The sequence below is a fragment of the Ostrinia nubilalis genome, chromosome 6, assembly GCF_963855985.1.
Source record: "Ostrinia nubilalis chromosome 6, ilOstNubi1.1, whole genome shotgun sequence".
Lineage (NCBI taxonomy): Eukaryota > Metazoa > Arthropoda > Insecta > Lepidoptera > Crambidae > Ostrinia > Ostrinia nubilalis.
This window is the reverse complement of record NC_087093.1, coordinates 1,368,064-1,385,121: the sequence shown is the minus strand read 5'-3', so window position 1 is coordinate 1,385,121 and position 17,058 is coordinate 1,368,064. Positions and strand designations below refer to the sequence as shown.

Genomic DNA, 17,058 nt, shown 5'->3' with positions numbered 1-17,058 from the left:
TGAGTGGTAACTTACTTCCCGAAAGAAAATCGCTCTTTTTGTAAATTGTTTCATCCGGAAAAATCTAGTTCAGAGACCATTTAGAGATAATAGCCACGATATCATAATTTACACCAAATTCCACTGAAACATTATTTATTTAATATGAAGAGAAAGTGTATGTCTATGTTTAGTATTCATATTGAGTATTGAGTATTGATGTGTGATAAAATATGCTCAGCTGGTAGAGAATGACTTATGGCATTAAGCTCGCCTTTTTGTACTGAACATTGTTGTGTGTGCAATAAAGTCTTTAAATAAATAAATAAAAATAGAAAGATTATATTAATTATGTTTACGTGAAGTACTCAGCTAGAATCTACACAAGTAGGTATATCATGAAGAACACCCTTTAAAAGTCTTTACGTAGATAATATTCATTTCCATTTCAGTATGGTAATATCTCAAGAAACCTACTCAGCGTTTTATAACCTGCACCCAAATCCTGCAATTTAATGAAACATTGCAATGAATTATGACGTCACGGCGATTAAATTATATTAAATTAAGGCCGTAAATGAAAACATCAAAGTGCAATCAAACAGGCATTAGAATAAGGCGGGCTACACACGGCACTTTGTGCGTTTTGACGACCGATAAAACGCAATATTGTGAGCAGTTAAATCAAGTATAGACTACGCTGTACAGCCCAAATTGAACAGCCAGCACGTAAAACAACAAACGTCAAGCAAACTAGGCAATTTTGGATGTAGTTTATAAACTCAAAAAGTTTAGGAGTGCCCAATTGAATGATTATTTTTAAAGAAAAAAAGTTCTTTATTGTTTCCATTTTACCTACTAGTTTCTAGCGTGTAGAATTGTAACAATTTGAACTATATTTTGTTTAAAGTAATTTTTTTCTCAAGTGCCTAAATAAATCTTGTATTTTTTTTGGAAATAATATGTCAAACCATAAACCGTGAATTATTACTAAATCTGTAAGTTCATGTCACCAGGTACCTCAACACTATTAAATATTGAACAAATATGATAAATGGTGATTGACCAAGACATGTCTATTTTGCATGTTTTGGATATAACCGGATAAGTAGACTTTTAGATTTAAGTAGTATTAGAGGCCGATAGATCTATTCTCATAAATAAAACACTGAATACTCAACTTTCACACTACATTGCCATTTATATACAATTCATCACATAGCATCAAAAGCGCGGGAAGTTGTCCCCGCGCGTCCCTCTATTTTAACGTTTGATTCTAGCGTGACATTGACATTACGTCAATGTCACTATGACAACATTACAGCTCATTGGCCACAACGATACAGTTATTTTAACGTTTTAGATTTTTCACAATTAACAGTAGACACTGGCTTTTCTACTTGCCCTGTGCTTAAACTATGGGCTTATTAGCGAGCCCGCGAGGAGCGGAGCGAGCTATGAAAGCTCAGTTACAGTTGCGTGCTTCCGGGCCGATCATAAATCTTTTCGGCAATAATTTCCAATTTGTTGGATTTTCAATAAAGACTTGTTTTAGTAGCATTTGATTGCCGCCATAAATGGAGATTTGCCAAAACTCATTATGTTTTTGTGAGTTTGTGGTGCTTTGATTTCTAAATTGCTTTTTGATCCGGCATAGTTGTTAGTGAGACGGTAATATCAGTAGTTTTATATTCAGAACGAGAAAACTCTCTGATGGAAAGGTTTGATCGAGTCTAAGGTAGAATAAGCTACACCCAGAACTCCTCAACCACAAAATAGGCTTTTTTACCTCCAGCTGCCGAAACACAACAATGCTGTCAACATTGTTGTTATGGCGACAGACTTAGGTAAGATAATGGTTACTAGCCAGGCGGACTTAGAACAAGCCCTACCACCAACTTAACCGAGCAGAAATTATTGCCCCCACTGGGAATCGAACCAGGAACCTGAAGCAGGAGGTCTTACCACTAAACCACAGACAGTCAGGTTTAAAAAGGTTTAAAGAATATTTATTGTTTTCATTAAAACCATACAATCACTTGCATGAGAAATCAATAAGGCTGAGTTGCACCACCTAACTTTAGGCGTAACTTTAACGATAACCGCTGTTTCTTGTATGGAATTTAACAGATTTTGCGTTTGATAAACTTAAAGTAAGATGGTGCAACCCGGCCTAAGCGTCCAGTGAGTATTTAGAAGGTAAGTTAACGGTTTGGATCGGGAGGATATTGTTAGAGTGATGATCTAGAGCTCTGAAACTCGTTAATTAAATCCCTTTCCAGGAGACGTATATGATCCGATTATGATTTTCAGAGAACTATTGGACACACGCTGATATGGGGCGCATGAAATAGATAGCCTTTGCTTCAGTGGGCATCTATAGGTAGAAGATAGAACGACAGATATTATGTATTTGGCGATAGAACGACAGATAGTGTATTTAGTATCTAGAGATACTACACGACAATGAGTGCACAGTCACGCGAGTACCTACTTTAAATGATTCTAAATAATTCATACTTCTGTACATAAATGATAGAGTATCAATCTTTAATTAAGTTTGGTAAGCTTTCCCGCTGACAATTAGAACATTTTTAATTGCGGAACTTACCAAAAAAGTCTGTAAATAACAAATCGAAAAACACCAAAATAAAGTCGCATAATATACTCTTAGAAACTGGTAATTGTAATTTACAATGATGGCACTTTCGTCATCTTCAGCCGAGACTTTATTTATTTATTTATAATTTCGTTCGTTCGTTTCAGTCAAATGACGTCCACTACTGGACAAAGGCCTCCCCCAAAGTTTTCCACAATGAACGGTTCTGCGCTGCCCGCATCTAGGCTCTTCCCGCGATATTTTAAGCTGCTCTTAACCTATAGGTAAGGATGAGTATTTAATTATTAATAATAATTATAGAAGATAATTACATCAAATTAATACTCGTAGGTAACATTGCTACATTGCTGTCGTAAATCAATATCTCACATTACCAGACTATGTCCCATCAGCAGAATATGGCCGTAGTCTTCCATTATTGATGCGTAAGCTCACGACTGTAAGCCACTACATAAGACAGGAGCCGTTGGCAAGTGAACGGAGAAGGCATAGAAGCTAACATTGTGATGAAAGTTGGTGGAAGAAAAAAGGATTTAAGGAGAAAAATTAACAAAAGTCTAAAAGTAAAAAAGAAAACAGAAAAAGTGACTGCATCGTGGAGAGGTAGAGCATATAAGTCCGCTGCAATTTCATATTTGATGTTATACTCATAAACAGTTTAGTGTTTGTAAAATTCGATGAAGAAATAACTCTAATAAATGAGGTACAGCGACAGAACATCAGACTACAAGCTATTGCGAATTCACACTTATTACATCTACATAAGGCCTTTGTCCAGCATTGGACGTCATTTGGCTGAAACAAACGAACATCTAACTACATGAGATGTCACAGTGTTTAATAATATGACATGAGGATCGTAGGTAGAGACGACAGTTCATCAAGCTACACCAACTTATGTGGACCACCACACATTTATTACCAAATAAGTGCTATTTTTTAACATAATTTTGTTGTACATTTTGATGTTTAAGCTTCTATGCGTTTCCGTTCCTCGGACACTGGCCGGTCCGCTCAAAGGACTAAATGAATTCTGTTTATGAAGACGTTAAAAATTTATTACCTCGGCCCGCTTTGTGTTCTTATTGCTACGGTAATTAAAGTAGACCTGCGTGTTCGCTAAGTGCTGAATAAATTAAAACTCGGCGGAAAGAGTTCTCGGGAACAGTTCACTTCAGTTTGCTGTATGATCGGGCTTTGGAAGTTAAATAAAGAATTGCAAGGTTAGGCAATAAATTAAAAGATAATTTAGGTCTTATTTTTTCCGGTTTGAAGCGCAAACTATTATCCTACCTTCTTTTTTTCTGCTCAAAAAACATTTAGATGTCAAGTAACTAGATCATCTTTTTTGTTTCTAAAATGAATAGTGTAAAATGCAAGCTATTGTGCAACACAATGATTCTGTATGCTTATATATTTTACAGTGCTTAGTTATAAGCAACATTAAGGAACTAATAGAACAGGCTGATTTTTTATAATAAAAAAAATCAGCCTGTTCTATTTTGTCCTAACTGAGAACCAAACTCAAGACAATCCAGAGTTCAATTTCCCAAGCACTAAACTCCAACTCCCGCGATACTTAACAATTTCCTTCCCTCTGTATGGAATTCACAAATAATCGAAACGCTAAAGTATAATAATAAATAAGTATCTATCCACCTCAATTCGAAATTCTTCCAAATTGATCAGATGCAAATATCATAACGCCCCCGCGCCCACGAACTAATTCAAGCCAATTCCGCCCAAGTTTTGGCAACTTGGAAATTTTGATGGGCGTGTGCCCGCCCCGTTCCTTAACGCAAATTAATTAAAATAATTAAACTTGCCGCTGGCCGGTGGAATGATAAGTAGCCGAGATTTGGGGGTCAGTGGATTTGTCTCCTTAATGTTTGGATCACTTCCGCCTCATATTTTGGACGTGACAGACAGTGTAGGGTTGCCATCTTTAAAGGACAATGGGCAAAATGGTACCCGGCTCCAATAGATATGTGTCTAGTATCGTTTGAAAGGTCTTACCAAGATGAACAACTTTTACTATGACCACCAGCCTCAGATCTGGTTGTGTACGAAGATATACATACTTTTTTGCAGAATGGTACCCGGCTCCAATAGTTATGTTTGTAGTGTCATTTGAAAGGTCTTACCAAGACGAACAACATTTACTATGGCCACCAGCCTCAGATCTGGTTGCGTTCGAAGATAAAGATACTTTTTGTGTAACCTAAGTATCATACAGTATGAAGGGGGACGCGCTCGGGGCAGGGCACCGACGAGATGGTCGGACGCGGTGAGGAAGACGGTGGGCGGGAGTTTGCATCGTGCGGTCCACACAGCTTATGACCGCAGTCTGTGGAGGAACACTATCTGTGGTCGCGATCCTCATCAGTGAGGGACCGAGGAAGAAGAAGAAGAAGTATCATACGTGTCCATCGTATGGTACTTAGGTTATGCGAGGCAGGAAGGGTTTACTGCTCCAGCATCCTTCCTTAACTCTATAATTATTGATGGGGATAATTGTGAAATAAATATTTTTATTTAAAGAAGTACAACCCCCTTATTAATAAAAAGTTACACCTAGGAAGAACCTTGGATTAAAATGACATTTCCATACCAAATGACAATTTAAGCCAGAGTTCAACTAGGGTGTAACTTTTATTAATAAAGGGGTTAAAGTTTTATTCCTTCTTAAGGGTTTTATTATGGGTTGCTAAAGCGAATAAACCCACAAGACCCAATAAGTCCACCCACAAGATGGACCGACGACCTCATAAAGGTAGCGGGAAGGAGCTGGATGCAGGCCGCCATCAACCGGCCATTGTGGAAATCATTGGGGGAGGCCTATGTTCAACTGGACGTCCTATGGCTATAATGATCATGATGATGATGATGAAAGCGAATAAAGGGCTAATAGCTTGGGTAGTTCATCGTAGGTATAATCCTTTCCTTTTCAATGCTTCTTTTAGTTACGAGGGTGGTCTGAAAAGTTTCCGACCTCAACGTGAAGATGGCAGCACACATCAATTAAAGTCAGGGAATGTAATTGTGCATCTTTTGACAGCAACACTTCGAAGTTTCAGCCATTTTTGACGCGCGGTTTTTATTTGAAAGTCGTTTGAGTGAGTCGATGTGAGTATTTTTGTGAAAATGGAAAAAATCGAGTATCGAGCTGTCATAAAATATTTGTTTTTGAAAGGGAATACCCCTACGCAAATCAAAGATGAGTTAGATTCTGTGTACGGGGACTCTTCACCGTCATTTACCACAGTAAAATTTTGGGCAGCCGAATTTAAACGTGGCCGTAAGAGCTTGGGAGATGATGAACGTTCGGGACGTCCAAAAACTGTAACTACTGACGATAACATCGCTAAAGTTCAATAAATGGTGTTAGACGACCGCCGAATTAAAGTGAGAGAGATAGCAGAGGCAATGAAAATGTCCAAAGAACGTGTTTGTCACATATTAAATCAAGATTTAGGCATGAGAAAGCTGTCCGCGCGTTGGGTGCCGCGTTTGCTAACGTCAGACCAACGACGTGTTCGAATGAACATTTCCAATGCTCTGTTGGCGCAGTTTAGGCGCAATAAATCCGAGTTTTGGCGCCGACTAATTACTGTAGATGAGACTATGTAGAAAAATAAAAATAAATTTTAAGAAAAAAAAACTTGTATCTATGTTAGGTCGGAAACTTTTCAGACCACCCTCGTATATTAATAGATTGTAGTCATAATACATACTCGTATACATGGATGATTGTGTTATACTTTCATTATAATACTTAGTGGAATTACTGCTTTCAAAACGTGAATTAGAACTGGCCCCATAGCAGACATTTTCCTACATCTAAAGGCCTTTTAAAATATATATTGGTTATGGCTATTGGAACGGGTACCACTTTCCATACATTTGTGCCCATCATCCTTTATTTTTATGCATGTCAAGGCAGGTATTTGACCGCAATCACACCTGGTGTTAAGTGAGATGCAGTCTAGGATGGTACATATTTCCCTGTAAGTGCCTATTCACTCTCGTCTTGAAAAGGCATGGATTATAGTGTTCAGGAAAGACAGCAGCAGCCGAGTTGGCAACTAGGTGAAAATCCCGGATTAGCCCAAAACCCGGACATGTCAAAATGTATTTTTTTAAACTTAGTAGCGTCGCCCGGCATCGGCCCAAAACTGAAAATTTTAAACCCGGACTATAAATGAAACCCCGCCCGGACGCACCCCGGACTAATCTAAATTAGGACAAATTCGGGGAAATCCGGACAGATGGCAACCCTAAGACAGTGGGTCTTGGGGAAGTTGCTTGGTTGTTATTGATATAAGTAGCAGAAACTAACTAAGATTAATGTCAAGTCAAAAAATGTAATTTTATCGTGCTCTAATTAGGTATTTAATTTCAGCAGATAATTTTTTTGTGTTTTCTGTCTCATCAACATATTTATTTATTATTTATTTATTTCTTATTTATTTATTTGTTTGTTTATTTATTTATTTATTTATTTATTTATTTATTTATTTATTTATTTATTTATTTATTTATTTATTTATTTATTTATTTATTTATTTATTTATTTATGTATTTAAGGACAACCAACAAAACATACACCATACATTCACAGTTTCCTTATAAATAAATTAAGCTAAGGTGTTGCCTTAATTAAAGGTTGCCACGACATGCACCGAATGTTGGATAACAATAACGTTGCCAAAGTGACAGAATGCAAAACAATAAATTATTAACTAACCGTCGGAGTATACAATTCAGAAATTTGTTTTTTGAATTTACGTAGCGAAGATGACATATCAACGCTGGCCCCGGATGAACGTGACAGGTTGCTAAATTGTGACTGAATCCTGTTAATAGAGGAGAAATGACCCAGATTTGTCCTAAAACCAATATTATTATTGTAACAGTGTGTTACAGACCTTTCTTTGTTTCTTTAACAGAAAATTAATGTTCGATACACTGTTAACCCATTTGAGAATAAACTCAAACTCATGAACCCCTAGTTGATAACAAAAGATATAAAATTATCTATTTGAGTCGTAGTTAAAAAGGTCCAAAACCAAGCAAACACAATGTAAGCTCACTAGTGCCAAAACTTCGTATCGCGTCGGTCGTGTTCCAATTTCACTCAGACGGGCAAATAGGGGGCGCTGCGGTCGCCGTCGCTTGCCTACGCAAATAAGCCACTTTGGTCCGGGATTCGAGACCGGGTTGGTTTGCAGATCTGTGTACTAAAGTGGCAAGTATTCTAGGGTAAAATGTATGTGGGTTGCTGGTATTGTTTGATTTATAGTGGTTTTTGTGAGAGCTGTCAAAACCAGGTTGTATCATTCTTCTGGCAGTAAAAACCTTTATCATTTACTACCCGTTGCTTCACCCCAGTGAGATTCGGACTGTCACGTCATAGCAAGTCATAATATCATGTGTGTTTCCGTATCTTCCAAGAACCGGAATAAAAATATTATCTGCTATGTTTCTCTTTAATAAATTTCAATTAAATCTGATCAGTGATTTAAGTGTTCAAGATTAACTATTTTTTCAGTGATAAAAAGATGACGCGTTCTTTTAGAGCATTTGTGTCTGATGTCAATAAACAATCAAAATGTTTTTCATTTACAAAACATAGCAATAAGCCCATCTGATATTAATACAAGTACATTGTAAATAGAGACAATCCAATACAATGCAATGCCTTGAAGCCATTGTCTCTGGTTACATTATGGTCAAGCATATCCTGTAATAAATTAGATACCTATACATCTACCTAGTAGTTGTTTGAGATTGCACTAATACAATTGATTTCTAATACCTAAGGCGCCTTTAATTCCATGGTTCAAATTATTCAAATTGGTACAAAATTGTTAATGACAAGGTAATTTATAAGTAATAAATACTCATGCGATATCTTCACTTGTATCATTATAATAATTAAGTTAAAAAAATGTTGGTACCAGAAGGGAAACTACACTGTTGTCTATACTACAGGCTATCTTGGAAGACAGAAGAGTCACAATATTTTTTTAGACAACCACTCGCAAGAAACTAAATTTTTTCTCATTAAAGTTTCTATTTATTCAACCATTGTTGTATAATTGATATTATTATGAGTTCCATTTGTTCAAAACGTTTCCTTCTCACTGAACAAACAGTTAAGGAAGTTCAAGGGTTAGCTTCAGGCTAATTTGATTGTTAGTTTCGGCTACGAAAGGCACTCGGCTCTAATATTTGTATAGGCAGGGTAGTGAGGCCCGGTAGAGATATTTAGCTTCGTACACGAGAATTCGTAATAATTCTATACCACCTACTTTATTCTCAGTTTGGCCCTAAGGTTGACTGGCAGAAAATGCCGAAAGGCATTATGTCCGCCTTATGTACCTACACCGTTCTATGTGCATATAAGTTTTAAAAAAAAATCCTTACTATTGTTGTCAAATGAAATACGAGTTGGTAAAATCTCACTGAAATTAATTGTCTCTGTTTTTATTTTATTTAAAAAATATAGATACTAGTACGATAGAGACAATACTTTCTTTAGGTACTTTCAGTTTTGTGAAATAAACAGACCTTTTTCAACCGACTTCAAAAAAAGGAGGAGGTTCTCAATTCGACCCGTATGTTTTTTTTTTTCTATGTTTGTTACGCGATAACTCCGTCAATTATGAACCGATTTGAACAAATCTTTTTTCGGCGTATAGGTAATACCTCAAGGGTGGTCCCATTTAAATTTAATAATAAAAAAAACAACCCCCAAGGGTGGAAAATTGGGGATGAACTTTTTTATACGCAATATCTCCGCCGATTATAAACCAATTTGAACGATAATTTTTTTGTTGAATAGGTATTATCAAAAGGGTGGTTTCATGCGAATTTGAAGAAAATAGTTCACCCCCAAGGGTGGAAAATTGGGGATGAACTTTTTTATACGCAATATCTCCGCCGATTATGAACTAATTAGAACGATTAATTTTTTGTTGAATAGGTATTATCAAAATATTTTAATTTTTAGTTTTTTTTTTGTGTTCACGCATTTGAAGTCGGTTATATATTTTTTAAAAAGTTAATTATTAATCGACCGATATCGATTGTTATCTCTAATATTTTAAACTTAAAAGTTTGTTACTCTTACAAGCAAAAAACTACTGAACGGATTTTGATAGACCTCCAGACCTCCAATTGTCATAACTTTTATGTATCAGAATTTTTTTGTAATTTTATGTAATAATATAATTATTATATTATATTATTACTTAAAATTACAAAATTATTCTGTTTTGTAAATGAGTAACTTTATAAATCGACTTCTAAGGGGACGAAGTTGTGGATTTACAATAATAGTGTCACCCAAAATTAATTAATGTACAGTCACGGAATGAAAAGGTTCGTCAGTTTTCAAATTGATTCCTTCAACGAATCGCGAGTACATATTACCATTTGAAACTATGTTACAGAATAATCTCGAGTTAGAGAAAATAATCTTAAACTGTTCGTCAGTAAAGTTCAAAATTATTCAGATCAAAATTGTTTGACGATTTATCTTGTCAAGAAGATTATTATGATTGATAAACTAAAACCTTCTTGTTGGTTCAATCTGCCATTATTATTTCCATTAATTAAAAAAAACTATTGTCAATTGGTCAATGTCATCATTGCATTGCACTGATGGGATAGAAAAATAAACAAGCAAAACCAAAAAAAAAAATCAAAATCAAAAATAGGTGACGAACCTTTTCATTCCGCGACTGTACCTACTCATGGACTAACAAATAAATAACATTCAAACATTTTTCGTTCACAAACAACGTGTCCGGCAATAAACAGGATCGTCCGACAACATACGCTAATGAAATTTATAATCCATAAAGCGGGCCGTTGCGGGCCGTAGCGGGGCGTCGCGGGGCGTTGCGGGGCGTTGTTCTGTAAAGTGCAATAATCGTAAAACCACTGTGACCGGTGACAGTATACACTGAGTACCGACAGCTTTGTTATAGGTGTAGCTTTGCTTGTAGCTTTACACGTGTTCTATATAAATGTGATGTGTAAGTCTAGATATTAGCACGTCACTACCTTGTTTAATATACCACGCAATCTTGTATACCCATTCTTATGATACACCATACAAGAATGCATGGTAAATTCAGTGAACTGCTCCTGAATCGAATGTACCTACTACTACTATTTCTATTTATTTATATTAACCGGCAGACAGTGGTGACTGAGTTTGTTGCGGCGCTTCTTCTCAGCACTTGCCAAATGTTGGTCTCGAAGCGCTGGTAGGGTAAAAAGATTATGAGACATGTAGAGGCTCCTTAAGAGCAAAATGACGATTTCTAAGAACTATTTATAGTCCAGTAGAATTAGCTTTTAAATCGGAAATAATTCCTACAAAAGATTTTATTACTTTAATGGCTTCATTGGTTGCCCATTAAGACTCTCCTAAGTTTTCGACTTCGACGGAGTTGTGCTTAAGTGGTGGGGGCCCCCGAAAGGGGCGCTTTTTCGGTTTTCCAGTTATACAGCGTAAAGGACTTACCCTATCGAAAAGTGGTCTTCCTGATGGTTGAAGGGCATTTAATTCTGCATTAAATAAGACCAAATTCATATGTTTTGAACAAACCGTTCTCGTGCAAATGTTCGGCAAAGTAGAAAATATGTGTATAATTAATGACCCTCTCCACGTCCAATGGCTCGTTACCCGTAGGCTTCCAAGTCTTGAAAAGGAGCGCTTCAACCAGTGTAACCCTATCAAGGCATACGAGCTGGATTCGCCGATCCTTGTTCGTCCCAGCCGTTCCTTAACTGCGGTTGCTGCACCTCTTCCTGGCACTCACTTGAACGACTCTGTGTTACCTACTGTGGCTGCCCCTCTTCCTTGTATCCTCCTGCACGACTACGTTGCCTAGCCGTATGCCTGGTCTAAGGTTTGACGCCAAAAATCAACAACAACAAGTTCATATTAAAACGCTGAAGAGTTTTTTGATTGTTTGTTTGAACGCGCTAATCTCAAGAATTACTAGTTTGATTGAAATAATATTTTTTGTGTTGAATAGCTCATAAATTAAGGAAGGCTAGAGGATATATACAATCACTCTACGACTAATAGAGCCGAAGCAGTAAAGAAAAATGTTTCAAGCACGGAAAATAGTATTTTAACTATTTTCACGCGTGCGAAGTTGATTTTGTGGCGTCGAACCTTGGACCAGGCATACGGCTAGGCAACGTAGTCGTGAAGGAGGCTGCAAGGAAGAGGGACTGCCACAGTAGGTAACACAGGGTCATTCAGGAGAGTGCAAGAAAGAGGTGCACCAACCGCAGTTAAGGAACGGCTGGGACGCACAAGGATAGGCGCATCAAGCTCGTAAGCCTTGATAGGGTTACACTGGTTGAGGTGGCCCTATTCAAGACTTGGAAGCCTGTGGGTAACAAGCCATTGGACGTGGAGAGGGTCATTAATTATACGTATATTTTCTACTTTTCCGAACTTTAGCGCGGGAACGGTTTGTCCAAAACATTTGAATTTGGTCTTATTCAATGCAGGATTAAGTGCCCTTCAACCGTCATGAAGATTACTTTTCGATAGGGTAAGTCCTTTACGCGGTATAACCGGAAAACCGAAAAAAACGCCCCTTTCGGGGGCCCCCACCACTTAAGCACAACTCCGTCGAAGTCGAAAACTTAGGAGAGTCTTAATGGGCAACCAATGAAGCCATTAAAGCAAAAAAATCTTTTGTAGGAATTATTTCCGATTTAATCAATTTTTGTGTTTAATTCTACTGGCCTATTATTAGTCTAAACAAATAAAGAAATTTTGACTTTGACTTTGAGATCGAATCAGAAATGAAGAGATCCGTAAACGAACTAAGTTACAACAAGGAATTCCCACTTAGTTACAACAAGGAATTCCCGAAATTCCCACGGGAAAGGGAATTCGCGGGAAAATCCTTTTGTATGAAAAATCTAAACCGCTTAAGTTAGACGCTTGAAATTTGGCATGTAGGTACCTTAGTAAACTTAAAGCTTAGTTACAACAAGTAATTCCCGAAATTCCCACGGGAACTGGAATTAACGGGAAAATCCTTTTGTATGAAGAATCTAAACCGCTTAAGTTAGACGCTTGAAATTTGGCATGCAGGTACCTTAGTAAACTTAAAGCTTAGTTACAATAGGACATTGCAAAATTCCCACGGGAACGGGAGTTAGTGGGAAAAAACATTTGTATGAAAAAATCTAAACCGCGTAAGATAGATGAAGGGGGTAAAACGGGATCCATTCCACGCGTACGAAGTCGCGGGCGGCCGCTAGTGTCTCATAATCTTTTGGTAGGGTTACCAGCGCTTCGAGACCAACATTTGGTTAGTGCTGAGAAGAAGCGCCGCCTTAAACTCAGTCACCACTGTCTGCCGATTGATATGAATAAATTACAAATTACTTAACATTGTAGGTATTAGAACAAATGACATAATAAGTAACAACGAGGACTGTTCACAACAACATCATGGTGAAAGTTGACGCGAGTAACATTGTCATGCAACTCGCAAACTGTTCTTTGCTTCTGGTAACTAATTTCGAGGTATTAAATGTATTTGAGCTTTCAACAGACGATATTTACTGTTACAGAACAGCAATTTATTATTTGCCTTTATAGTTCTTTATTATAGTTTAATATATAGACTAGGAATGTACGATATAATGTTGTCGTTTGTAATTATTTCGCTTTCATTAAACGTTGTCAATTTTATTTCTACCTATGTTCTTATAGCATTCCATTGAGAGTAGCTTGATGATACCTTACCAGTATTCACTTCAAATAAAATTTAGATTTATTTATTTATTTATTATAACATTATTTAGCCATTACATCTTTGATTTAAATAGTGTCTTAAATCCTCTTGAGGTTTGTCTAGACACTATTGTTCTCTATACAAATAAACAGATGTTCATAAATATCAAAATTTAAATCTTTCAATCGTTTATTATCATTAAATATCCACACAAAAGTCGCATTTCATTTATAATAATTAAAAAACACAAAGCTGAGCCCCGTATTTATAAACGGTATATTTTTATAGCCACTCTAGGAAACACAATTACAGTGAGTGCACAAGTTCTGGGGAACGCGATAAAAGCCGCACTGAATGCAAAGGAGCCAGGGCGATGCGTTTGGTGGTTTGGTTTGGTTTGTTGGACTGTACTGTAAATACGGTTATCTGATCGATTGAATTAGCTATGGACTATTATTAGGTTTTTGTGGATTATTAATGATGTTTCAAAAGGAATACTTGGATGATTTGTATTTTCTATGGAATTTTACATCAATATGAAATTCATAAGGACGTAAAATTACATAGAATGTAAGAACACTAATGTAACGGGCATACATACGAGTATGGGGCCCTTTATTTATATTACAGTGAGGCGAAGATCAGTTAAACTCACTAGCACTGTGTGATATCCAAGATTTAGTACCTAAGTCGACAAATCAAAAAAAAGTTCAAGCTTGTTTTAACCGCACATTTTGGTTCTTACGCCCGTATTCAAAAACATTACTGTGAGGTCTCACAGTGCGCGTGAACGCACAGGGTGATACCTACACGAACCAATCACAGAGCTCTATTCAACGCCGTGCGTTCGATTTGATGCTTCACTTAAGCAGGCATCGTTTGTGAATACGGGCGTAAGTAGTCAAATAAAAAAAGAAAGTTCAAGTGTGTTTTAACCGCACAATTTGGTTCTTATTTCCCAATCAATGCAAGTTTTTTATTTAGTTTAATGCCTTTCTTTATTTCTTTCAAGTAGTTTTCATTGAGTAAGCGTTCTCGCCAAATTGCCTATTGTAATTATGCTTCGCCGTAGTTCTGTTGTGCGGCCGTTTAGTTTTCATAAATTCAAGCTGCTTAGCAGGTTGGTATGCATTCTTAAGAGCTGGAAATGCAAAGTAGTTTTCCAAGTTGGAATAAACCTGCTTGCAATTTTAGTATAATAAAGCATGCTATATAATCGTGTGTACGTCTTTCCCTAGTCTGTCTATTAAAGTGGGAGCGAATAGATATTTACTGAGTATATGAGACTTCGACTTGATGATCTTAGGTACAATAAAAAAAATATGGTTTATCTTAGGGTAATCTTTTAATGAGTTTTCGATTATCACCATTTAAGTTTATTAACATCTAAAACACTTTAAGAGTAGCCATCCTATCCTTTTTACACTCGTACGCATTTTTCACATCTGCTTTCCAGGTTAATGTTAAAAAATTGCTGCAAAAACAGTTTTATAACGGCGTTTAGTAGGTAAGTATTGCAATCAGAATTGTGATTTTAAACCGATAAATCAACTGGAATCAGGTATCGGATCGGAACCACAGAACCGCAAACCGCAAAGAGTTTTTGTGTTTCATATCATGCGAGCTGCAGTTCATAGTTTAAATGATCAAATTACGTAGTTCTGTTTAAACTATGGATTAAATTATTTGATTATTATAATAAATCATAATTCGTTTCACCTATGATTATTTTAAATGGTGGTGATAAGTAATCAAAATTAAATCATGTAAAATAATAAGTTTATTGACGCACAGAATGTTCTAGTATCAAACTGGAGTCACTCGCCCATATTCACAAACGATGCTTGCTTACGAGTAGGTGAAGCAGCAAATCGAACGCACAGCGTTGAATAGAGCTCTGTTATTGGTTCGTGTGTCACCCTGTGCGTCCACGGGCACTGTGAGACCTCATAGTAAAGTTTGTGAATACGGGCAACTGTTAGTTAGTTTTTCAGGGCAATCAAACAGCACTGTGTCTACTGTTATCATGAAATTAATGCATGTTTCTGGTTTCTTTAGATGTAATAAACGTAGATTACCTGTTCATGATGTGGCTGACTCGACTCCACTAGATTTACCGAAATAAAATTTAGTTAATTCCTTGTTTAGGCTTATGTACTGAATAAACTATTTGATTTGATTTGACTTGAACTATACTAGCCTATTAGGATCATACTTAACTCATAAATATCAAAAAGATTAAAATCGTAGTGAATTTTTGGTCATGCCAAGATAAGGGTTAAGTGAGATGTAGTCTAGCATTTCTTAGCTTTTCTTTATTGACTAAAATCAAACAAACCGTAAACTAATTTAGCGTTAAAAATAACACTATTTATCTAAACCCAGTATTTTCCATCACAATACCGAAATATTGTGTATTCCCCTAGGAACAGGAAACGCATTTAGACGGTGGGATTGGCTCGTAAAAAGAAGTGGAATGTTAGGTGTTAAGCTCGGCTCTTGGGATGATTGATCTCGGTTCGATGCCCGACGGTTTTAGTTTGATTAAACGAATGTGATGTATGTTATTGAATGTAATGCATTTGTGTTTACGATATACTTTATTTGGTAAAAAGGGAAACCATATTAGTTTGAAAGTATGCGTAGTCAATAAGGAAAACGTTTTAAAAATTATCATCTAGCTTTTTGTTGAACGCCCTATATCATTTAGAATCACTGCAGCGTACCTCTACCTACCTATTGTTTTTCTCTTTTAAATTCCTAATTTTGCTAACGAGTTCAATTTTAAAATAATTTGCCAAATTATTTTAATTTCCACGTGTCTATAATGTTTATAATGTTTACCACCAGTTTATAATGTTGATTATATGATAACATCAAATTTAAAGTTATATATATATTAAAAAAAAGTTAATTTACATAATCTAATCAATCACATATTTATTTTATTTAAATTTTCTCCTGGCATATTAAATTACAATAAAATTTAGTAAGTAATATACTTATTAAAAAAGAAGTTTCCATAACTAATATCAGTTTAAGATTTTAAAATAAATCCAAAAATATACCAAACCATTCCTCCACCACACAAAATTCAACCCAAACTCACCGGCGCACTAACTATCAACTGTTTTGTTAAATTCACGTAAAACACCGCACGTGACGTCACGCAACGCGACCGACCGCGAGCGTTGCCGGCGCACTACTGAATTACAGCGAGCAGCGTGGTTCATTGCAACGCTACGGAAGCCCGCTACGGAAGGCGGGCGGCATAGATAATGTTACAGTCAAAACTCATAAACGGCCAACACCACTTTTGACTGCAAAAATCTTCACAATCTCGAAGCACTCAACTACGGGAGCACTAGTAATCAAAACTCAATAACTGTAGCGATTATCTAGTGCTCATTCTAAATACTACCGTATATCTGTTACAGTCAAAACTCAAAATCGGTCAAACCACTTTTGACTGCAAAAATCAGTCATATTTAGAATGAGCACTAGATAATCGCTACAGTTATTGAGTTTTGATTCCTTTGCCGTAGTGCTCCCTTAGTTGCGTGCTACGAGATTGTGAAGAATGTTTCGGTGTATGCTACAATGTGTGGCTAATTTTCGTAGTAAAAATTCGAAATCATTCTAATAAAATTATTTATAATTCGGCTGGGCATA

The 17,058-nt window shown here is 36.4% G+C and overlaps 1 long non-coding RNA gene across 2 annotated transcripts in view; it reads right to left on the bottom strand.

The window, feature by feature from the left end:
• LOC135072395 (uncharacterized) overlaps nucleotides 1-16,578 on the bottom strand; it is a 72,044-nt gene extending 55,466 nt beyond the window's left edge. Inside the window, exon 1 of one of the 2 annotated variants that reach the window (XR_010257424.1) lies at nucleotides 16,455-16,578. This is a non-coding gene — a long non-coding RNA (uncharacterized LOC135072395). The remainder of the gene's footprint in view (nucleotides 1-16,454) is intronic. The other variant, XR_010257425.1, reaches the window with a different exon arrangement.
• Between the last annotated feature and the right edge of the window lie 480 nt (nucleotides 16,579-17,058).